Source organism: Vombatus ursinus, unplaced genomic scaffold (assembly GCF_900497805.2).
Source record: "Vombatus ursinus unplaced genomic scaffold, bare-nosed wombat genome assembly UNPS02008996.1, whole genome shotgun sequence".
NCBI lineage: Eukaryota > Metazoa > Chordata > Mammalia > Diprotodontia > Vombatidae > Vombatus > Vombatus ursinus.
The window spans coordinates 4,848,232-4,872,207 of NW_020948774.1; the positions used below are offsets into that span (position 1 = coordinate 4,848,232).

The window sequence follows — 23,976 nt, forward strand, 5'->3', positions numbered from 1 at the left end:
TGTGATGCTGGGCAACTCATTTAACCTCTCTGGGCTTCATTTTCCTTAGCTGGACTAGGTGGCCTGTATGATCCTATGAAATAAGAAACAGTACCCTCTATGTCAAATCTAGCAAATTGGCATCTTCCTCTCCCCAAACCCAGTGGAACTCTCCTGGGGTAGATAAAAGTATTACTTAAAGAGCAACTCAAGATCATTGATAGAGAAATATCAGAAAAGGGAGCTCTGGAGGTGCTTTTGTTCCAGTGAGTGGGAGTGTTAGATCTGCTTAGACACGAAAGCTTGTGCGGTTTCATTCCCCAAGTCACTGCTGAAGCAAAGCAGCAGACTGGAGGAGGGAGGGGGCAGAAGCGAATGCTTATGCATCTGTAAAAGGAGGTCAGCTGGGAAACTGCTGCTGAGAAAGAGTATTTTCCCCCACCTGTCCCTCCCCTTTTCATATCTTCCTCCTCCTTAGAAAAAGCCCCATAAATTAGGTCCCATTTTAAGGCCCATCCTTTTAAATATGGATTCAATTTAAATTTTACTGTATAGTAAATTCTGAGTGCTTATTAAAAACATGAATAGAGATTAATCTGCTGTAAAACGAGATTTGTCTATTACATCCAGTAGCTGAAGCCTAGGCTAGATTCATCCATCATTTAGACAGGGAAGAGCTAAGCATTCTTATCAGGAACCATGACCAAAAACAAATAAATAAATAAGTGTTCCCCATTCATTTTTGGAACTCTGATCTTTCCTCTTTTCACTCATTTCATCTGTACCTCTGCCTTCATTCTCATCACTACATTACAATGGGGAGCAGATTTTCCTGAAACAACAATCTCACTATCCTGATATGCAGAGTCCTAACTAGGAAGGGCAAATGGGACTTTGCCTCAGGGTACCAAAATTTAAAGGGCTCCAACAATGCTTGCTTTAGTTATTTTAGCAGGTAGAAATACTTAAATAGAAAGATTAATTAGTTTAAAAAGGAATCTCAGAGGGTATATTTCCTCCCCACAGGCAACTGAATGCCAGGGGAACTCCTCTCCTGATTTGGTCTAAGTATGCTCCTTTGCCTTAGTGGTGGCCTTCCTAGGAGTGACCTCTTGGAGTTCTGTTATTTCTGTCTTTTCCTACCCTGAAGTCTGAGACAGTGGTTTGAATGGGCAATGGAATTATCCATTGTGGTTCAGCTGATAGGCTCTAATGAGAAAGAGCAATGTTTTCTATAAGCCGCATATATGGAGTTGTCCCACTCTAGTTTTTGTGATGGTGATGGGTGAAAAGGTCATGTGGAGAGTGTTTGTAAACAAAACAAGTTGCACTGACTGAGGGATGATATGGCCTCTTGGCAGGCAATACCAAGAATCTACAGGGTGAATGGGATGTGGGCAAACAACCCCTAGAAGGCCCTCCTCAGAAATCATACTTTAATTGCCTATGAATTTCATGGGACCTAGCAACAGTGCCTTTTCATCTTCCTAAGAAAATGTGTTTCCATGTCTATTTTGGGGATCGTTGGTCATGTGATGGGAGCTGGGGGAGGCTTTCACACAAGCCTGTCATGTAAGTTTGTCCTAGTGGTATAGGTTACTGCTTACACTCTTCAATCTAGTTATGTTTCTTCCCATTTCTTAAAAGAAAACCTATCTTTCTACTCTGACCCCCTCACCCTGGGATGTATCAGCAAGCAACATTGGACTCTTTCCCCATAAATCATGTAGGAAGAAGTCTGTTTCCTAGACATATTCATCACTCATTTCTCTCGTCTACTTGTTTTTAAAAGCTATTAAATCAGAATCCATCATTGTGGGAACATTGGATCCTCAAGGGTGGTGATGGTGGTGATGGCTTCCAGAGTAAAGATTGCCTGTATCCACACTACTAATTGTAAGGGAGGTTGATCAGGACTCTGAGATTTCTAGAGCTTTAGGGTAAATGTCTTTTTGGTGATGGAAAAAAGGTAGTCCTCTGCTTTATCAATTTATACTCAGGGATGATAAACCACATCATTCTGCCTTCTCTTTGAGTTGTACTGACCAGCAGCAGGAAAAACTAGAAGTATAATGTTAGCCCCTAGGATTTTTTTTTTTTGGGTGAGAGTCAGGAGGAGAAATGGGACCTGTAGTTTCATTAGTGGGGGAAACTTTCAGTGAAGAACCTCCATATATGAATGTTGATTTATACCTGCTTTCCAAGTCATAGTTATCTACATTTGTCTAGAGCTTGGAAAGGTTAAGGAACTTGCCCACCATCACATAGTTAGTCCATTTATGTCAAAGTCAAGGCTTGTATCCAGCCCTTCCTCACTCTCAAACTGGTTCTCTCTACACTATGCCAAGCTACCTTTCAATGTAAAATGAGCACTAAACTGGGAGTCATTGGAGATTTCAGCTCACCTTCCTTTGTCATTTACTAGTCATATGACTGTGAACAAAAATCCACATTCTTTCTGTTTTAGTTTCTTCATATATAAAAGAAAAAGAATGTCTATTGTACAGCCTTATTGAGTTGTGAGGATAAAAGGAGATAATGTAACTAGCCTTAAAGGGATGTATAAAAGCAAGTTAATACTGGTATTATTAGAAATATGAAGCAAAGAGTAGCAAGTGTGATTTTAAGATTCTTGTTACTAGTCACTTATTCTCTGAACATTTATTAAGTACCCACTATAGAGTAATGATAATGGTAATGTTAATATTTATATAGTATCCTTACATGATATTTTTATTAATTTACACATGAAATTTATTTGATTTATAATTATCATTTATTTACATTTATTTAGTGCCCTAAGGTTTCTTAAATGCTTTGCACACATTAGCTTATTTTATACTCACAACAACCTTTTGAAGGAGAAGTATCTGAGGCATGATTCAAATTCAGGTCTTCCTAAGTCCAAGACTAGTACCGTATTCCCTACACCAAGGATAAGAAACATATTAGCAAAACTTACTTTTTATTCCTTTCCTATTTAGGGTGAAAGGAGTAATTATAGAACTCACCTCAAAAGCCCTCTGGCAACAATGGAGCTTCTGAATTGGCTGAGGATGGTCCTGGTACTATAGAACAAATAAATATATTCTGAGGTAGAAGGCTTAAGTGAACAAATTCCAATTTATTTGGGACTGTTCTGAGATGGAAAAGTCCCATTTTTGTTTTGTGGCCAAAAGGGAGAGATATTTTGGATCCTTGGTTCCTTATCAGGAGATGATGATGATGATGATGATGATGATGATGATGATGATGATGAAGATAGCTAGCCCTTCAAGGTTTGCAGAAATGCTTTATAAAATTTCATTTTATCCTCAAAAAAACCCTAAGAGGTTAATAAATAAACCTGAGGTAGGTTTTATTTTATCCACTTTACAGAAAGTATCAAATCAGTGGAAGACTCAGCTATGGGAACTTTAAGTAGATGGGATAGATGAACAAGCTTACATACCACTATCCAGTTTGCGTGAGATAGAATCTTTTATAGTTACATGTTATTATTTTCAATTTCTATTCACACCTTACCCAAGTATGTAATTTCTGAATTTCTGTATCCTTTCTCCCCATGGAATTAAATCCTTACAGCCTGTTTGAGGTCTGGAGTATATGGCATCATGGCTCAGAAGGGAAAGGGAACACATGATGGAACTGAGTGCTTTGTTATTGTTGCCATGACTGAAGATGAATCAGTCGTGGCAGAGCTCTGAAACCTGGGAATTAAGAAGTCTCAGGGACCAAGACCATCAGTTAGGAACCAAGTGAAGTATAGAAAGTATGATCATTGTATGCCCTTTGAGTTTTCTTGCTAGGAAGCCTTAGGTCCAAGAGCAAGGTGCCTAGACAATTTTTAAATAGGAGATGTTGCTCTAGGATAGGAGTGGGGAACTTGTGGCTACCAGGCCCTTGGGTGCAGCCTTTTGAATGAGTCCAGGTTTTACAGAACAAATCTTTTTATTAAGAGGTTTTGTTCTGTGAAGTTTGGATTTAGTCAAAGGGCCACACTTGAGGACCTAGAGGGCCACACGTGGCCTCGAGGCTACAGGTTCCCCACCCCTGCTCTAGGAAGTGGTATTCAACAGGGTCTGAGGAGCAGGGCAGAATCATTTTACTGGTGTACCTTTTAGGTCTTTGGACAGATTTAATGTATTGATGTTAGTTACATTGATTACAAATATAGTTTTTTTTCCCTCCTATCTATTTTTGATTTGGGGTCTTCATTCTTCCTCTGACCCATTCTTGCTGGTTTAGGCATGAAATTGTGCTTTGACCCTCATGTGATAATCTTTTTTTTTTTTAATAAAGAATACAGTGGAAGGGATTTTATGTGGACTTTTGGCTAATAGTTAACTACTCAGCAGCTACCTCTCAACAAGAGTCCCAGTCAGTCACAGAGGGCAATGTCTGCCACATTCCCAAAGTAAATGCTCCATGCTAAAGTCATCCAATTAGTGTCTATTAGTCACTCAGTGTGTTAAAGCATTTAGGACAATTAAGAGTGAGAAGAGTTTCCAGATGTAGTGCTAAGCACTGGAGCTGGGAACTTATGGCTTTGTTGGCTGTTTCCCATATGGAAAAAGTCTCAAAGGAGCATGGCATCCTGATATACCGAACAGAATGGTGAACCTGGAGCCAGGAAAATCTTGGGTTCAAACCTCACCTAATATGCTTACTATTTGTGTAACTCTAATGGAGTCATTTATCTTCTCTCAGCCTCAGTTTCCTCATTTATAAAAGGGTGATAATAATAGCACCTACCTCACATGATTGTTGTAACAATGAAATAACGTAGATAGTAAACAAGCATTTATTAAATGCCCACTATATATCAGGCACTGTACTAAGTGCTGGAGATAACAAAGAAAGGTAAAAGACAGTCACTACTTTCAGGGACCTTAGAGTCTAATGGAGAGACTGAGTTCAAACAACTATGTACAAATAAGATATATACTGGATAAATTGGATAAAAAGACATCAGGAAAGCACTATTATTAAGGACTGCTAGGGAAGTCTTCCAATAGAAAGTGAAATTCTAGCTAAGTCCTGAGGAAAGCCAGGAGGCAGAGGTAAGGAGGTAGAACATTTCAGGCACAAGCAACAGCAGGTAAAAATACCAGATTGTATAGTTGAAGTATCTAGCGTGGGGGAAAGCAAGGAGGCCAAGTATCATTGAATCACAGGGTGCATGGTGGTCATGGTGGTGGAGACTGGTGGTCCTGTAAGGTGTAAGAGAACTGGCAGCATTTTGCAAGTCTTAAAACTCTATATAAGAAATCAATTTTTATTATGGTGGAGTCACTAGCAGTGATATTTAATCTTCATTCAATATTTACTAAGCATAATCAAGCAAATAGGTGTTTATATGGTCACACGTATGAAGAATGAATTAATTCCTGTTCACAAAAGGCTTCTATTTGAATGGGGGTGACAACTCTTACATCTAAAAATATGCAGTGTGTATGAAGTCTTAGGCTAAGTTTTGGGGACAGCAAGAGTAAATTAAGTTCTGCATCTACCCTTAGGAAGTGATCAGGAGGATCAAAGATTCAAAGTCTTTCCAGATGGCTGGAACCTTAGATATCATTCTAATCGAACCTAGTCATTTTACTGATGAGAAAACTGAGGCCCGTAGAGTTGAAGTGCGTTGCCCTTCTTCAGTCTAGTAGGAGAGATAAGACATCTACGCAAGTGACTTTAATATAAATATAACTATCTATGCACATCAGATAAGGACAAAGTATCATAAAAGTTTTTAGATGTTACAGAGTGCTTTCATCTGAGAGGATCGTGGAGGATACAGTATCTGAGCTGGGCCTTAAAAGATGATCAAGATGAACAGAATAGAGATAGTGTGTATGAAGGAGTGGAGGTGGGACGAGAATTCCAGCAGAGGTAAAACTTGTACAAAACCAAGAAGGCAGGAAGATGGGGGAATCCCATGGTGTCTTAAGAAAGGCACTCTGGTTTATGACTATAGTGGATAGGGCAAGGTTCAGAGAGAGAGAGAGAGAGAGTCATGTCAATTGACAGCTAGACTCCAAGAATCAGAACTAGGACCCAAGCCCCAGTGACTTGCATTTGATGCAGGATGTGATATAATGGAAAGATCTTTAAAAAAAAAAAATAAATAAATGTACCCAGGAGCTCAGATAGGTGACTTGGCTTCAGCCAAGTACTCCCGAGGCTCTTAGTAGTATCACAGTGTTTAGGAGAAGAACCATCTCTTAGCCATTTTGAGGAAATTATATCACTATAGAGGTAAAATAATATAATGGCAAGGACTTATTAGAAGAATTGAGTTTGAATCCCCTGTTTTGACATTTATTCCCCTGTTTTGACATTTATTAGCATTATGATTCTGGGTAAGTCATTTAACCCATCTAAGCCTCAGTTCCCTCATCTGAAACATAGGTATAACAATACTTAGAAGATCTACCTCACAGATTTGTTGTAGAGAAAGTACTTAAATTGCTCTGTAAATATAAAGTATTATTATTTTTAATTTGCCTATGGACTTGGTTCTAGAATGTGCTGAAATTTTAAACCAGGAGCAGTTCTCTTCCTTTCCTTCTCCTTTTGTATCACTTTGCACTAGAAAGATAGATGTTCTTCTGAAGCAGCTTGGGCTTAAGGTAATGAAGGCTCCATTTAAGATGAATGAAGCATTGTGAAATGAGTAAAGGCCTTGGAGTGAAGATCTGAGAGTCAGGTTCTGGATCTGACACCTGACAATTGTGTGACCTTGAGTAAGTCACTTAAATTATCACTGCCCCAGTTAACTCCTCAACTCTTTTAAATTACAGATTAGGTGCAGATTTATAGAAGTGAGTTCTTAAACTGGAGATTCACTATGCTGATAGTGCCATCAAAGTCTGAACCAAAAAGAGAGAGAATGACTTACAGGAGCTACCTCTTAGAGAGAGTCCCAGGCAGTCACAGAAGGCTATGGAAAGGGAAAGACTCTGTGTTAATTTTCTGAGTTACTTTCTAGCGTCCCCAATTCACTTTGTCTCCCCCACCCACATCTCACCATCCCACTGTTGAGAACGGTCTTGAGAGCAAGCTAAGATTAAAAAAAAAGAGAGAGAAAGAAAAGACCCAAAATCTAAATCTAAAAATAAACAGTTCGTGCTACAAGTACTAAGCATAGACTTTTGTCATAGGAAGGAAGAAGCAGAAATTTACAATCTTTCCCTGAGGAGGGAGTGTCTTTGGGGTTTTTGACAGAAACAAACATGAAATAGACACAATGAATTTCAGACTGATGAGTGGACCAACTGTGGTCTGCTAGAAGGGTTTTCTAGGGCTGGAGTGGGTATTTTAGTAGATAGGTAGTCTAAATTCATTGATATGGCTTATATGAAGCTTGGATAGATATGATATGAGGTCTGACTCACCTCTAAGGAAAGGAGGAGAGCCTGGGGAAGTATATTTACCACAGCCAATGTGCTAATGGGGGTGGAGTGGGTAGTGTGGGGTACAAGGGGGAGAAAATGTAGGACCCTGGAGAGCCACAGTCTGGATGCTCTTTTCTCCCATCTTCAACTAGCATATTGGACTAGAATGATATCTATGTACCAGCCCTTCTCCAATATTGATGGCCTAGGGCAACAATTTTTTTTTTTTTTGGTTCAAAACAAAGCTATTTCCTTGATTAATCTTAAGGGGAAGGGTAGCTCCAAGCCTATACTCACTGGCTTGACTACTTCTCATGAAATGCTTGTTACACAAAAGACTGTCACAAAGTGTGTATAGTAGTAAACTCATTTATTCAAACAAAATGGCAAATAGGAATTGGGGATATTGTACAGATTAGAATACACCAGAAAATACACAATAGCAAACGAACAACTTATGTGGGAGGGAGATAAAATATCGACTCAACAAAGAGCTTGGTCTGATCTCATCTAAAGGGGAATTCTCTCTTAGAAGTCTTCAGGAATACAAGCTGGAAATTAGGGTCATGTTGAAGAGATAGTATCCCCTGCATTGCCTGCAGCTTCCAAAGTCTTTCCATGTGTCTGATCCTAAGTGTTGGGTCACCTATGTTTCTCTCCTTGAAGAAGCTGCCACTAACTTCCCTACACACACACACACACACACACACACACACACACACACACACACACACACACAGAGAGAGAGAGAGAGAGAGAGAGAAAGAGAGACTCACTCAGTATTCTTTCCACCAATCCAGTGTCACATCTTCAGCATAGACAGCAGCACACGAAATGCCCCAGGGTGAAAGCCGAGTTACAAATGATTTTAGACACGCATTGAAGAAGACTCCTCAGAAAGGGAAGGAGATTGAAAGAATACTTTTGGGAGGGAAATATGATTTTGATGAGGACAGGAGGGAGAAAATAAGACAAGTTGAGAGAAAGAAATCAGAATTGTGAAGGCCAAAATATATGCAGAAGCTGGAAAGACAGTGCAGTAATTCAGGAAATAAGAATTCCAAAGTCATAGCTTTGAGACATGCAGAGGATTATAATACATTTGACTAGAATAGGGAATTGCTACAAAATGCTAAAGGAGAAGAGGAAGACTAATGTGTAATAGAAATCAAGACAGAAAAAATGTAAGTTGCTTAAATTGCCAGTGTTACTTTATTGGTATATTGTTACTAAATATTTCATCTCTCTAACTAGATTATAAATCTCTTGAAGGTGGGATAGTGCTTCTGTACGTAGTGAGTGCTTATTATGACACATAGTACTCACATTTATGTAGCACTTTATAGTTTACAAAGCACTTTACTCACAATAATCCTGTCAAGTAGGACAGGTATTATTATCCCCATTTTACAGATAAGGAAATTAAGGAAGATAAGGAAATTAAGACTAGTGAGCTTAACTTCCCAACAAAATTCTTGAATGTGTTATTAAAAGGATGGTTTGTGAGCATTTAGAAAGGAATATAGTGGTCACTAAGAACCAACTTGGTTTTATCGTTATAGTCTCATTTTATTTTCTCTTAAAAGTTTAATTTAATTTTTTCAATTGACACATCTATTTTTCCTGCCTGCAATTTCTAACCTCCTTGACTGGAAAAAAGAAAGAAAGAAAAAGAAAAAAAAAAAGCAAAACCCTTGTAACAAATATACATAGTCGGGCAAAATTAAGTCCTGCATTGACCAGGTTCAAAATGATCATTGTCTTTTTCTACAACTGATGTGCATCACATGTCTATTAGGAGGTGGGTAGAATACTGTATTATCAAGCCTCTGGAATCATGGTTGGTCATTACATTGCTCAGAATTCTAAAGTCTTTAAACAGTTTTTGTCTTTACAATGTTGTTATTGAATAAATTGTTCTGATCACATTTCCTTTTTTTTGACAGTTGCTGTGCAATGCTATAGACATAATTTACATATGATCCAAAAAACCACTTAACAAAGTCTCTTGATTCAACATTTTTAATTTAAATATTTTAAGTGCCTAATATATGCCAGGCATGTGCTAGATGCAGAGGATAAAAACAGAAAAAGGAAATAGTTCCTACTGTCAAGGAAGTCATATTCTTTTGGAGGGTAACAAAATATACAGAAAAAAGTATAATGCAATATAATTTGAAAAGAGGGAGAGCACTAGAGGTTGGGGTTGAGGGAGATTAGAGAAAGCTTTGCAAAAGAGTTAACTCTGAAGTTGAAATTTGAAAGAAGACAAGGAATTAAGAATCAGAGATGATGAGGAATGTATTCTAGGCATGAGAAATGTCCAGTGTAAATGCAGTAGATGGAATGAAAAGAATGAATTCAAGGAACATCCAATAATCCATTTTGGGTAGAATACATAGTGTGTAATGGAGGGTAGTATGAAATGAGGCTGGAAAAGTAATTTGGACATGGATTGTAAAGGGTTATGTATTTGTATTGTGTTGCATCGCAGAGGCAAATTGGTAGCCAATAAAGGTTGTTGAGCGAGTGAGTAACAAGGTCACACCTGTGCCTTAGGAAGATTATTTTATTAGCTGGGGAGAAGATGCATTAGAGAGAGGCCTGAAAGCAGTGAGGTTAATTGTAATGCTAGTTATACTAGGACAGAGAACCTGAACTGAAATGCTAGCCATTTAGGTGAAGGAAAGGGCACAGATTCAAAAAGTATGAGAATCAATAAGACTTGGTTGCTGACTGGGTGTGTGGTCAATGTAAGAATGAAGGATGACTCTGAGTTTGGTTGACTGAGAGCATGAATGTCTCCTCCATGGAAACAGAAATTTGGAGAAGAGATGAGTTTATTAGGGAAATAAATTCTGTTGTGGATATTTTGACTTTGAAATATCTAGCAAGCATTTGAGAGAAATTAGGGCTGGATAGATAGATTTGGTAATCTTTTGTGTAGATCATACCTGGACCCATGGAAGCTGATAAGCTCACTAAAGGACAGAGTGTAGAAAGAAAAATGACCAGAAAAGACCCCCAAATGACTTGGGATGTCTCCCAAGATGCTTGGGAGACATCAATACTAAGGAATTAGGAGATGGATGATATTTCAGTAAGTAAACCAGAAAGAAACAGACAAGTAAAAGGAAAATCAGAAAAGAGGAGTGTCACAGAAGGGAAGAGGAGATATTGGGTTTGGGGTGTCAACAGTATCAGAAGCTGCAGAGAAGTCAAGGGAGATAAAGGCAAAAGATAATGAGATCTATCAGTTAAATGATTGTTGGTGACTGGAGAAAGCAGTTTCAGTAGAGTTGTGTGGTGAGAAGACAGATTGCGACATTGAAAAGTGAGTAAGTAGGTGGTAGGGAACTGGAGGCAGCACATGTAGTCAATTTGTTCCATAATTTGGCAGTAAAAAGGTAGAGAGAGATAGGACAATGCAGATAACTATGTACATATGAAATATATCCAGTGTTAGTTAATAGGAGGTAACTTAGAGGGAAGGTTCTTGAATTGGGGATGGAATGGGGAGATTGGGAAAAACATCTTGCAGAAAGGTAGGATTTGAATCGAGTCTGAAGGAATAGATGATATTGACTTATTCTACTATGACATTTCTTGTAGTCTTGTAAACCATTGAAGTTTATGTCATCATGGCATTTAAGAGTGGATCAGCTAGTAAAAATGTGAATTGGGAGATTTGTGTGTGAATGCATGTGGGATGTGTGTGTGTGTGTGTGTGTAAGGCAGGAGTGGACAGAAAGGGAAAAATGATGAGAGGGAGAGAGAAGGAGATGGGGTGAGGGAGAGGAAGAGGAAAGAAAAGAGGAGGGGGAGAGTGTAGGGGGAGGGAAAGAAGGAAAGAAAGAAAATGGAGAGGGACATAGAGAGAGGGAGAGGTAGGGAAGGAGAATAAGAGATAGGGAAGAAGAGGAAGAAGGAGGGAAGGAGAGAGACAAGAGAGAGGTAGGGAAAGAGGAAAGAAAAGGAGGAGGGGGAATGAGGAGGGAGGTAGATCATGTATGTGTATATTTGTGTGTTTGTAGGGCAGGAATGGGGAATAGCTTTTTGAGCAATTTTCTCTCTCTTTGGGGATAGGGATATATGGATAGTGCTTGGACAGATGGTGTTTTTGAATGACCTTGTATCACTGGGTGATTCCTTCCATGAATAATGGTTGGAATTGTAGGAAGCTTGAAGTGGTGTTGCAACCTGATGTTGCTAGTGAGAGTTAATCAGAATGCGTTCATGAATGTGAAACCTAGAAGGAATCAATATAAGCCTCAGATCAACAAAGATCAGGAAATATTATTGCTTAAAAATAGAAAAGAAAGCTCTTATATTTGCCTACCTGAAGCATAATGACAGACTAGAAAATAATTGCATTGAGATACTGAAACATACTTGCAAGTTTGTATATATGTATACAAAGTCTAATGTGGTTCTATATTTTGGAAATGTTTCTTCAGGAAGGGGCTCATGGGTAACACATAGAACTAATCCTGAAGTTCTGTCACTTTTCTGTCCCCTTATCCTCAAGGTCTGCTGAGGCAAAGGTGATTAAAACAAATACCAGTGACTAAGTTTTTTCTAAATTGCCAGATTGTTGAGATTTTCCCTTTTTATCTTCCTTCTCTCCTTTGCTCTCCATCTTTCTATCTATTTTATTCTCTTCTAGGGTTCTCCAAGTCAGGAATTTGGTTGTCTTCTTTGGCATCCTTGTCCAAAGCCTATAGATCTTTGCCTCTAGAAGGCTCTTTGTAAATGTTTATTGGATCTGTGTATAGCATGGAAGAGCTATTTTAGTGTGGCCTAAAGGAATCCATATCTTAAGTCATTTTATTTAATCATAGGGGATAATTTTATTGCTTGTCAGGATTTGCCCCAATGTGTATGACCTGGATAAATGTGATATCATTTATTTATTGAGGCTATAAAGCACTTTTACTCTAAAGAATTCAACTTGCTGTGCAAAGAACTTTTTAATACTTTTTTTCTTGCTTTTTGCTGAGGCAATTGGGGTTAAGTGGCTTACCCAGGGTCACACAGCTAATAAGTGTCAAGTGTTTGGTTCAGGCCGGATTTGAACCCAGGTCCTCCTGACTCCAAGGCTGGAACTCTATCCACTGCACCACCTAGTTGCCCCTGTGCAAAGGACTTTTCTTTTTTCTTTTTTTTTTTGAAGTTTTTACATAGTTTATTTGTTCTCTGATGAAAAATTATCTTCCTGGATAAACATCTTCCATAGTGCCTTTAATCCTTCTTTTTGCCAGCACCGACATTTGCTTTTGCAGTACCCCTGATTTTCTTCATTCTGTTCTTGCGTTCCTTTCGCTGTTTTCTTGATGTCTTTTTCTTCTCATACAGGCCATGCCTTGCAAGTCTGTGCTTTGGTTCATTTTTCTTTGCATAGTCAAGAGAATCATAAATCATGCCAAAGCCTGTTGTTTTGCCACCACCAAGATGGGTTCTAAATCCAAAGACAAAAGTGATGTCTGGAGTTGCCTTGTACATCTTGGACAGTTTTTCTCGAATTTCAGTCTTGGGCACTGTGGCCTTTCCAGGATGAAGGACATCTACAACCATCTGTTTACGCTGAAGAAGTCTGTTTGTCATGAACTTCCTGGTTCTGATGGTTACAGTGTCATTCATGGTGGCAGCTGGCTCCTCGAGCGGCAGGAGAGGGATAAGAACTTTTATACAATCATTTTTTAAATACTATCATTCCATTTTTTTTCAAATTATATTCCATTGAATCCTAGTGATGTTCTGTGTGATATGAATAGATTTTGTTGGAAAATATTGCTAGTTTTGACATTTTTCTCCTCCTATTAACATTTCTCCATGTTAAATATGAACATGAATATATGTTTTTTCTTTTTTTGGAGGAGGCAATTAGGATTAAGTGACTTGCCCAGTGTCACATAGCTAGTAAGTGTCTGAAGCTGGATTTGAACTGAGGTCCTCTTGTTTTATTTATATAAATTTTATTTATATTTATACCTTGATTTATTTATATAAATTTAGATATTTATAAATACTTATTATGAGAGACAGTGTACCATAGTGTACACAGAGAACTGGCTCTGAAGTCAGGAAGACCTTGGTTCAAGTCCTGCCTCTGACACATATTATCTGTGTGATCTTGGGTCAGTTCCCTAACCTGAGTACTTAAGACAACCCTCTAAGAATATGCATTGCAGAGAGAGAACTGACCTACATTGGTTCCAGGCAGTTTCTTCACTTGGGATTTCTTTATACCAATGAGATCACAAAATTGTTCTCTATCTGTAATCCTAAATACTAATTATATATGCAACTTTTCCATATAAAATGACTTATTTGCCTTAATTTTATTCCACAATTTCCCTTGCTTTTAACCTGAGGACGTTTTCCCAGGCCAACATTTGTAGGTTCTGTCAAAGGTATTTCAAATTCAGAAATATTCTTTAGGCAAATTTATCTGAGGAATGCTACTGTGATCTGTTGAGAGGTCATCCTTAGTACTATAAGATAAACAAACAGACTTTGGGTGTGTTCTGCAATTTGTATCCAAGGAAGTTGGTTTGAGCAAACTCTTAAGTGCTAGGTAAGTAATTCCCCTGCCCTCAGTAAGCAGTAGAATTTCAGCAGCAGTGTTGGATATCCTTTAAATGTACTGTGATAAATAATTTCTCTGATTTGTATGCCAGGGCGCCATTGGATCGCTCACCCTTTTCCACACTAGTGGTCAAAAAGTTTTACAGAAAAATGACATAATTTCTGATGTTTAGTTGTCGGTTGTTGGGGAAGAAAGAAAATACCTGCACATTTGGCTTCCTAAATCAGGGAGATCTTAACCCTTTTTGTGTCATGGATGCCTTTGATGGTATGGTGAAACCTGTGCAGTCTCTTCTCAGAATAATGTTGTTAAATGTATAAAATAAAATACATAGAATTACAGAGGGAACCAATTATACTGAAATATAATTATCAATATATGTATTTCAAGGTTTATAGCTCCAGATTACGGAGCCCTGTTCTAGATTTATCAATCAACAAGAATTATTGAGTGCCTAGGTGCTGAGGATACAAATACAAAGAATGAAAAAATTTCTGTTCTCAAGGAGCTTAAATTCTAAAGGGGGAGACACTAAGTACCTTTAAAACCATATATAGGATAAATACAAGGAAAATAAGTACAAAGAAATACAAGGTAGTTAAATACAGAATTGTTGTTTGTCCTTCATTCTCAAAGAGGACCATGACATCAGGGAGGTGATACCATGACTTGCAAGTAAATTGGATTTAAGTGAGGGAGGGCTGTGCAAGGTCACCAGCCTCACTTTCTCCTCCAGAGCCATCTGGGTCCAGTAGCAAGTATAGATCAGGACGACTGGAGATTTAGGAGGGAAGGCACCAGCAGGTGGAAGATTCAGGAGATGCATAGTATAGAAAGAGGTAACTTAAGCTGAAACTTGAAGGAAGAGAGCTTCTATGAGTTGGAATTAAGAAAGGAGTATTCCAGGCATGGGAATGGCCAGTGAAAAGATAGGAAATGGAGAGTCATGCCAAGAACAAAGTGAAGGCCAGTTTGACTGGATCACAGGGTACTTAGAGGGGAATAATGTACAATGAGGCTAGAAAAACAGCTTGTGGCCAAGTTGTGAAATGTTTTAAAAGATAAACAGAGGAATTTATATTTTCTCTGACAGGCTATAGGGTGCCACTTAATTGAACAGAATGACAAGATCAGACCTGCCCTTAGGGAAAATCATTTTGGCATCCATCTGTAGAATGGACTAGAGAAGAGAGTTGTTGAAGGAGGGAGACCTATGATAATCTAGGTGAGAGGTCATGAGGGCCTGACCTAAAGTGTTAGGTGTAGGAATAGGGAGAGAGTATCCAATTTGAAAGATGTTGTGGAGGTAGAAATGTCAAGATTTGACAACTAACTGGATATGTGGAGTGAAGAGGAGTGCAGAATCAAGGATGATATTGAAGTTATTAACCTAGGAGACTAGTAATAGTGATGGCTTTTACAGAAACAGGGGAAAAAAGGTGGTTTCGAAGGAAAAGATAAATTCTATTTTACCCATGATGCCTTTGAAATGTCTAATTGGTGATTGATCATGTAGGACTGAATCTTAGAGCTTGGACATATACAAAAATACATACATGCACACATGTGTTAATCAGTTACTTGCATAGAGATCTTAATGAAACTAACGGGAGCTGATGATGTTACCAAGATGGAGAATGTAGAGGAAGAGAAAAAAGAGGACTTAGGACAGAGCTTTGGAAAATATCCATAACTGGGGACATGATATGGATAATGATCCAGCAAAGGAGTCTGAGAAAAAGTGGTTAGACTGGTAGGAGAAGAACCAAGAGAAAGTAGTGTCACAAAAACCCATAGAATATACAGGAGGAGAGAATGGCTAGAGTGTCATCAGATAGGTTGTAAAGGATGAGGACACTTTGGTGAGGACCATTTCAGTTGAGTAATTAGTTCTGAAGTCAGATTTCTTTTTTTTTTTTTTAAGCAATTGGGGTTAAGTGACTTGTCCAGGGTCACACAGCTAGTAAGTGTCAAGTGTTTGGTCTGAAGCCAGATTTGAACTCAGGTCCTCTTGACTTCAGGGCCGGTGCTCTATCCACTGCTCTATCCACTGCACCACCTAGCTGCCCCTCTGAAGTCAGATTTCAAAGGGCAGAGGAGTGAGTAAGAGGTAACAAAGTAGAATAAATGAAAGGAGTAGAGCAAGTGACAGTTTTGTTAGGAATTTGACTTAGAAAAAGAGAAGAAATGTAAGAGGATAGCTTAAGGGGATGGTAGGGTCCAGTAAAGTTTTCTTTTTCCTTTTCTTTCTTCCAAGAATAGAGGATATTGAGACATATTTAAAGTTAGGCAGGTAAAGAGTCAATAGGGAGAGGTTAAAGATTCCAGAGGAGAGGGTCTGCCTGAAAAGACTCATGAAGGTAGTGGATCAAGGGCAATTGTTGAGGGGTTGGCTAGGAAAAGAGCTGTCTTATTGTCAGACTAGGGAAAGGAAATGAGAACAAGGGATAATGTCAAGGGGTTTTGAGATAGAGAGAAAAGGAGAAGAGGGCATTCAGTTCAGATGGCCTCAATTTTCTTTCTAAAGTATAAGTTGAGGTCTTCAGCTGAATGAGATGGGACTGGGAATGTAAGTGGACATGTGAGAACACTGGAGAGCAAAGATAAAGTTTGAAATAGTTTCATTGCAATCTGAGGTAAGGAATCAATTAGGAAGGAATAAAAGGATTGCCTTGTTACAGTGAGGGTGTGTTGAGGTTGGATAACACCAATTTATACCACATCAGCATTGTTGTATATTTTTGTTTGTGTAGTTTACCCATTGATTGGAGAAGAAAATCACCATGGTTTGATAAGCATAGATTATAGTCCAGGTAATGAATACCTGTCTTCCTCTGTGAGGAAACAGAAAACACCATCTTAGTCAATGTGAGAGGCTGTGGGTCCATCCAGAGATAAAGGACAATTTTCTGTAGGCTTTCCCTAAGGTTTTTTTTTTTTTTTTTTTTTTTTTTTTACTACAGAGTGCTGAGAGGACCTCAATGGTGAGAAACCTTGAATTCTGGACAAAGATACTAATAAGACCATCGGGCACTCAACAGGTTCGGATATAATGTTCCACTTGATACAGTTATTACAGAGAACATAACTAGAGGATGAGAAAAATAAAATAAGCAAGTGTCTGTTAAAAGCTTTGTATTCAATATAAATGTTAAGGATAAAAATTATTCAGTAGGAATTTTAATGTATCTTTTTTGAGGGATTTTTGGGAATACAAGGGCTCAGAGGTAAGATGATCACAATACTATTTAATATGTGTGTGAAAGATGTTAATTATGCTTTAAAAATCATGTTGGGGCTTTGGTGTCAGGGTGGAGTAGGATTTTATAATGTCTTCCCTTTTCCCCACCAATCAAAAGCCATTGCCTGAGTTGATCTTCATACTTGGGAGAATGTCAGACAAAATGGAACAGTCATACAAGTTTATAGTGATAGAAAGGGCTCACTTAAGAACTTAAGTGTCAACAAAGAAGTTGTTGACACTTCAGTCAATCGATCAATCAACATGACAGTACCAGGCACTGTCCTTGGCACTAGACATAGAAAGACAAAAGCAAAAACAGTTTCTTCCTTTAAGAAATTTATAATCTAGCTGGAAGAGACAATATTGTACATATATAGGCATAAACAAAAAGATATATCAGGTGATTTCAGAGTAAAGGAACTAGTAGATGGAGGATTTGGAAAGTCCTCAGGGAGAAGGTTGAGCGGAACCTTAAAGGAAACTGGCTTCTTAGAGATTAAAGTAAGCAGGGAATGTACTCCAGGCATAGGGGATAGTCAGTGCAAAGGCATGGAGGGGGGAGATGTCAGTGTCATACACACAAATATTATGTGTACATACATAAAAATGTATGCATGTCAATCTGTGAACATAGACACATGGATGTGTGTGCACATAGGCATACACACAGATACAAATGAATTTAGATAGCTATTTATTTGAACATGTGAGAAGGATTTTCTAGTAATCAGTAATATAACAATTTTCAAAATACTATTATTACATAATCAGAAAACCACAACATGAGTGCTATGACATCACTTGCCACATTATACCACATATATTCTTTGAGCCATTTTTTTTCTCAAGCCTTTCATCCCACCTGGTGCTGTTAATTACACCAGGTGAGTTGAAACCTGGAGGCCTCACTAATCAACCATAATTATGTAACTCCCTATAGAAACCTCTCTACCAATAGCCTGAGTGTATTCCACAAACCAATTGCATTACCCCTTAGCAACAAAGCCTGGCAACAGCAACTGCTACACAAGAGGAAAATTAGCAAAATATTCTTTTGGGGAAAAACTCATTGGAATATCAATGTTTTTCATTATGCCAAAATTTAGCATACTTTTTCCAGAAATACCAGAGACCCTCAAATTATAAATACTGGTTTAAATGACTTTCTTGGTGAAGCAGTAGGACCTTAATATTTCTCTCATGAAGGGATTCCTGATTAGCTCTAATCCAACCCTGACCTGTATGAATTTCCCATTCTTGTTCTTAGCTTCCCATGGTTGGATGGTGAGATTGACACTATAGAGTTTATTCGATGAATTTAACCTTTGATTGACTAAACCCCTCTCTACTTACCTGTTTGAATAATACAATTTTCATTGCAATACTCCAAGAGCATGGGTAATAAGTAAATAAAGGTCTCCTCTCTTACTTGCATATATGAAGTTTCTGTAATTTCATCAGCATAGGGAGCTCTCTGCATGGAAAGGGCCTCTTGAGGCAGATTGTAAACTCTCTTAGTAGATAAGTAATGAATTGTCTAAGATGCACGGAGGTTAAGTAACTTCTTCACTTAAGTGGGAGAGGAGGGGTGGTAAAAAGATCTGGACCCAGGTCTTCCTGACTCTAAGCTCAGTTCTCTATATACTTTGTCAGGTTAAATTCTGTCACACTCAAAAGGGTGGCAGAGGATTAGCTCTCTTGCATTACTTATTTAACTCAATATTAGGGGCTAGGTTCATTTTCCCTTGCAGATATTTCAGAACAACAATGCCCTAAAAAGCTGAATGAATCAAAACTAGAATGGAGGAATGAGGGAGAACAGGTAAGGAATCAATTCTTAGATGCCGAGTTACCTAAGAAACAAGGGAACCTTGAGGTCAGAGTCTAGAAGGACTTATTAAGGCATTGTCTAGAAATTCTGTCCAGAACACTGTAGGGTTGAAAGCATAAGATCCATATGCCCATTCCAAAAGTGGAATGGACTGCCTCAGAGCATTAAATACTGACATCTTTAATTGGAAGTCAGATGATCATTTATTGGGTATGTTGTACAGTGTATTCAAGCTTCTCTTGAGGATTAGTCTAGACCAGGGGTTCTTAACCTTTTTTTTCTTTGCCATAAACTCTTTTTGCAATCTAGTGAAGACTATGAATCCCTTCTCAGATTAATGTTTTGAATAAATTAAACACAACACATAAAATTACAAGGAAAACCAATCACATTGAAATATAGATGTACATATGCTATATATAAGTATGCATATATACAACATAAATATGCCCATATATGCTGTATTTCAATGTAATTGGTTTCTTTTGTACTATTATGTATGTATATACATATGTATGTACACATACACAAACATACCCATACGTGCATAAACACCGCACCAGATTAAAGCTCCCTGCTCTAGAGTATCTCTTAGGTTTTTTCTATATCTAGGAGTCTGTAAGTCTTGATAAGGCTGAGTTATTGTATAGTGACCATGTCACCCCCTTACTAAAGAATATTTAGCAGCTTCCTATTGCCTCTGAGACAAAATACAAATTCATCTGTTTGGTATTTAAGCCCTTTACAGATTAGTTCAAGCCCTTCTTTTCAGACTTTAGCACATTACTGCCCCTCACACACCATGTTATGGCCAAACTGGCTTACTTTCTGTCTTGCTGATGTTCCACATCCCACCTTTGTACCTCTACTGTCTCCCATGCTTGAAATGGATTTCTTTCTTATTTCTACTTCTTGGAATCCCTGCATCTATTCAATGTTCAGCTCAGGTGTCACCTCTTAAATTAAGTTTCTTGAACACATTTTGTATTCTTGCCCTACCAAAATTACTTTATGTGTATGTGACATATACTTTCGTATATATTATTTATTTATCTATTGGCATGTTACTTCCCCTCCAGTAGAGTATAAGTAATCCCCTTGAGAGCAAGGGCGATTTTCATTTCTTTCATATCTTTGAGACCTAATGTAATGGCTGACACATAGTAGGTACTTTATAAGTGTTAAGTGGAAGTTGTTTAGAGGACTGGGTTTGAAAGGTGTGAGGAGGAAATATATTGCTCAGAATTTAGTTGTGGAACTGAGTTCTGCGGGTATAGGTCCAGGTAGGAGTGTATATGGGAGTTTGGAGGCTTACCAGAGCCTGTGGAGAGCCATGTGTTTTTCTCCTTGTCTTGAAAAGGTAAAATAATGTGTATGAATCACAATATAATACTGGACATAATGCTTTCTTAAAGAGTGAAAAGAGCTATCAACTCCAGTGTGACTTGATTCATGACCTGATTCTTTTGGCAAATAATGTAACAAAAAATAAGAGTGAGTTTGGCTTATGTTCACACAAGCGAGTGCAGTTCCAAGACAGGAGGAAGGGCTTGAGGTGAGTTGCACCTTTTTTTTCTTGTGACTCTTGCTTATTCCCTTACTTTGGGTAAATAGAATGACATAATACATATAAAGTGCTTTGCAAACCTTGAAGTGCTATATAAAAGTTAGTCATTGTTATTGTAAATGGTCAGGTTTTAGAAAGAGTATCGTAGCCTCCACGTATTGCATTCCTAATCAAGTCCCATCCTCATGGGTAGCTCCTCATGTGGACATTTCATCCACTCTGGCTATTTAACATGCAAGTGGTGTTGTGCTTGGAGAAATTTAGATGTATTTTTTTTTTTTTTTTTTGGTGTGTATGTGTGTGCATGCACGCACTTGCATGTAAATGTAGGTAGGTGCTGTCCTGATTGATGGCAATTAGCATTTTCTAACAGTAACAGATGTTCAGATTGCCAGGAGGCTGATACCTAACGCCCACACTGCCATCTGTTCCACTGGGCAAGGCCCGAGGAAGCAGCACCGGGCCTACAGACCTGAAGTCCTTGGTGGTGTGTATTTAACAGTATTGTGTGAAATTTTCTTTTTCTTGAGGGAAAAAAAATAATAAAGATGTTTTTGGGTTATAAATAGTTCATGCTGTTTATTATGGAATGGAGCTTTTCTGTCTGACTAGCAACTCTAGTTTCTGTGTAGTGCTAACAAAGGGAGGTATGAATGGAATACACAATGTCAGCTCTTGGTGTCAAGGCGTGAGAGGGCTGGGGGGCCTTGGGGAGGCCAAGTTTTGGTACATTCAACCAGCTCACAAGATCTAAAGAAGAAAACAAGGAGAGATGTGCTTTGGGGAGGTAGGAAGAGGCAGGAGGAGGAGAAAATAAGGTATGTTTTTCACTTGGTCAGTGTAATCTGGGTCTTCAACTGAACCTTTCAAAAGGGTTGGTTGCTCCAAAATTTGAGACTGTAAGGTTCCCAACTCTCTTCCTTGCCTGAATGGCCCTGGCCCCACAGTGTTGTGTTTGTTCCCCCTGGCCTCTCTTGACTGGTAGGTTTGTTAGAGCAGTTTTCGTTTTTGGATTCACAGACAACTTGGATACACATGTATGTGCATTTTAAAATCCACAATAATATATTAGTCTTTATTCCTCTCCCCCACAGTTCAAAGTTGTGAACCTACCATTCCTCTGCTCTTCCATTCACCCCTACCAGTTCCAAAAGTACAGTATTTATTCAGCAGACAGATGCCTATAGGGAGATCTGTTGCCTGTTCAAAAGCCACCCAGTCAAATGTACCAGAACTTAATTTTGCCTGCAGCTAACATTGCCACACAAGCTTATCCCTCTGCCCAGACCCTTAGTCTCCTTTTTTATGCCCCTTCGTTGCCCCAGTAGGCCCCTTTTGCAAACGTTGTATTCTGATCAGCTGGTTTTGTCCACAACAAATGTTTACTTCTTCTTCAGGCCATCTTTAACATTTCTCTGAAAAGTCTTCCTGGCACTTTGCCCACTATATTGTCAGTGTCTTTTGGAGGGGAGGAAATAAACTTGTTTTCTTGGAAGTAAAAAGGGAGTAAAAGTTTTCTCATATGTCTCCTTCTAGTAAAAATATGAGAGAGAGAGAGAGAGAGAGAGAGAGAGAGAGAGAGAGAATGAATATGAGTTCCCCTTATTTCCCCATCTGGATTTTTTGGTATGTGTCCAGCAAATGAGAAATAAAATTCCCCATACTTTTTGGCTGCTAGGGACTTGGGGTTAAACCTAGGAGTGGTTTGTTGATTCAGAGCAGCCTAAGGAAAACTATCTTTGATGGTGGTGGCAGTTGCTGTTAAAGGTTAAAAATAAGGGCTGCTTTTCTCCATTTGGGGCAAAGACTTGGGCAGCATGAGACCAGAAGGCAAATGAATTGAATTATCTGTATTTTGGGACTGGAAAATGGTTGTATGGCAATCCCCAAGTTTAGCAGAGTGACATGATTAGCACTTTGCCTCTAAAGGTCCAGCTATGAAAAGAATCATAATTATTCTATGCACACTGTCCTATTTTCATAACTCTGCTTTATTATTAACTTTTTTCATCTTGCTTCTTCCACTCTTGAAAAGTTTCTTCCTTTAGTTAATCAATCTATTAACAAGAATTTATGGAATACCCACTCTGTGTTCTGTTGTATGTTTGGCACTATGCAAAGACACACTTGTCCTTAAGAAGCCTACAATCTAATTGGGAATGTAAGATATCATGATACATTGAAAACAATCTGTGGACAGTATAAGACTACCCATATTTAAGTGTCAAATTATCTACAAGAGGAGTCCTTGGAATGGATAATTGAATCATGGCTCTTCTATATATTTCTCTGTCTCTTATTTCCTTGTCCTCCCTCTCTTCCCTTTCAATAAATAATACTGTGGGCTACATTGAGTACATTTAGGGGTATTTAATAGGTGTAAATACTTGGAGATAAGACTATAATGCTTTGGGCCCAGATAGACAGGTATATTATTTAAAATGATAAAATTCTTTTTAAAAAAAATCTGTTATTTATTGCTTTTAAAATGTCTTTCAGTTCTCATTTCCAAACCCTTCCCTTTCCCCCCATCCCCAATAGAAACCTCTGTTGTTACAAAGTTCAGTTAAACTATTCTAAACATATTGAGCAGGCATAATCTATGGTCTAACATGTCTCCATTATAAGGAAGGAGGTATGCCTCATCATGAGTCTCCACTGAGGTCAAAATAGTTCAGTGCTTTGACCTGAGTTCTGATATCTTGCAATACTGTTCTTTTTTACATTGTTGTGGCTCTCTTGTATATTTCTCTCTCATTTCTCCTTCCTTTACTTTGTATCTGTTCGTAGAAGTCTTTCTTAGTTTCTCTGAATTCTTCATATTCATTACACTTACTATTTGTTCAGCTATTCCCTCATCAGCATTTACCCATCTTTTTTTAAATAGTTTTTGCTAAAACAAAGAGTTGCTATTCGTGTTTTGGTATATGTAAGATATAATCCTCAATAGTAAATAAAACACAACCAACAGTATCCTACACAACAACTTCTAGAAACTTTGAGCCTCTGTCTCAAAGTTCTTTCCTTAATTACACCTCATCCTAGTCCAATGTCCTATCCAAGAGCATATTCATGAATAACTTTCTTCGTGTGGAGGTTCTTTCTCTGCTTTTTAAACTGCAGAGAAGATAGTAATGTCTGTCCTGACTCACTGTCCAAGAGCCAGCGTGCTACTTCTTCCCCTTGGGGTTCGAGGGTACCTTGAGGGATTTTGTGGGGTTTTTTCTCTGCCATCATCAGATTGACTCCTCACTGGCTGTGTTCTCCCCATTATTAGGAGCCAGTGACTATAGCCTAGTTCCATTTAATTACTATATGCATGTATATATATATATATATATATATATTATATATTTATATATATATTGGTTT

The 23,976-nt window shown here is 38.3% G+C and overlaps 1 long non-coding RNA gene and 1 pseudogene across 1 annotated transcript in view; one reads left to right on the forward strand and one right to left on the reverse strand.

Moving 5' to 3' along the window:
* LOC114034472 overlaps positions 1 to 23,976 on the forward strand; it is a 513,997-nt gene that overhangs the window by 217,960 nt on the left and 272,061 nt on the right. The window contains exon 3 of the long non-coding RNA XR_003568105.1: positions 16,926 to 17,003. This is a non-coding gene — a long non-coding RNA (uncharacterized LOC114034472). The remainder of the gene's footprint in view (positions 1 to 16,925; positions 17,004 to 23,976) is intronic.
* LOC114034471 lies at positions 12,544 to 13,029 on the reverse strand (annotated as a pseudogene).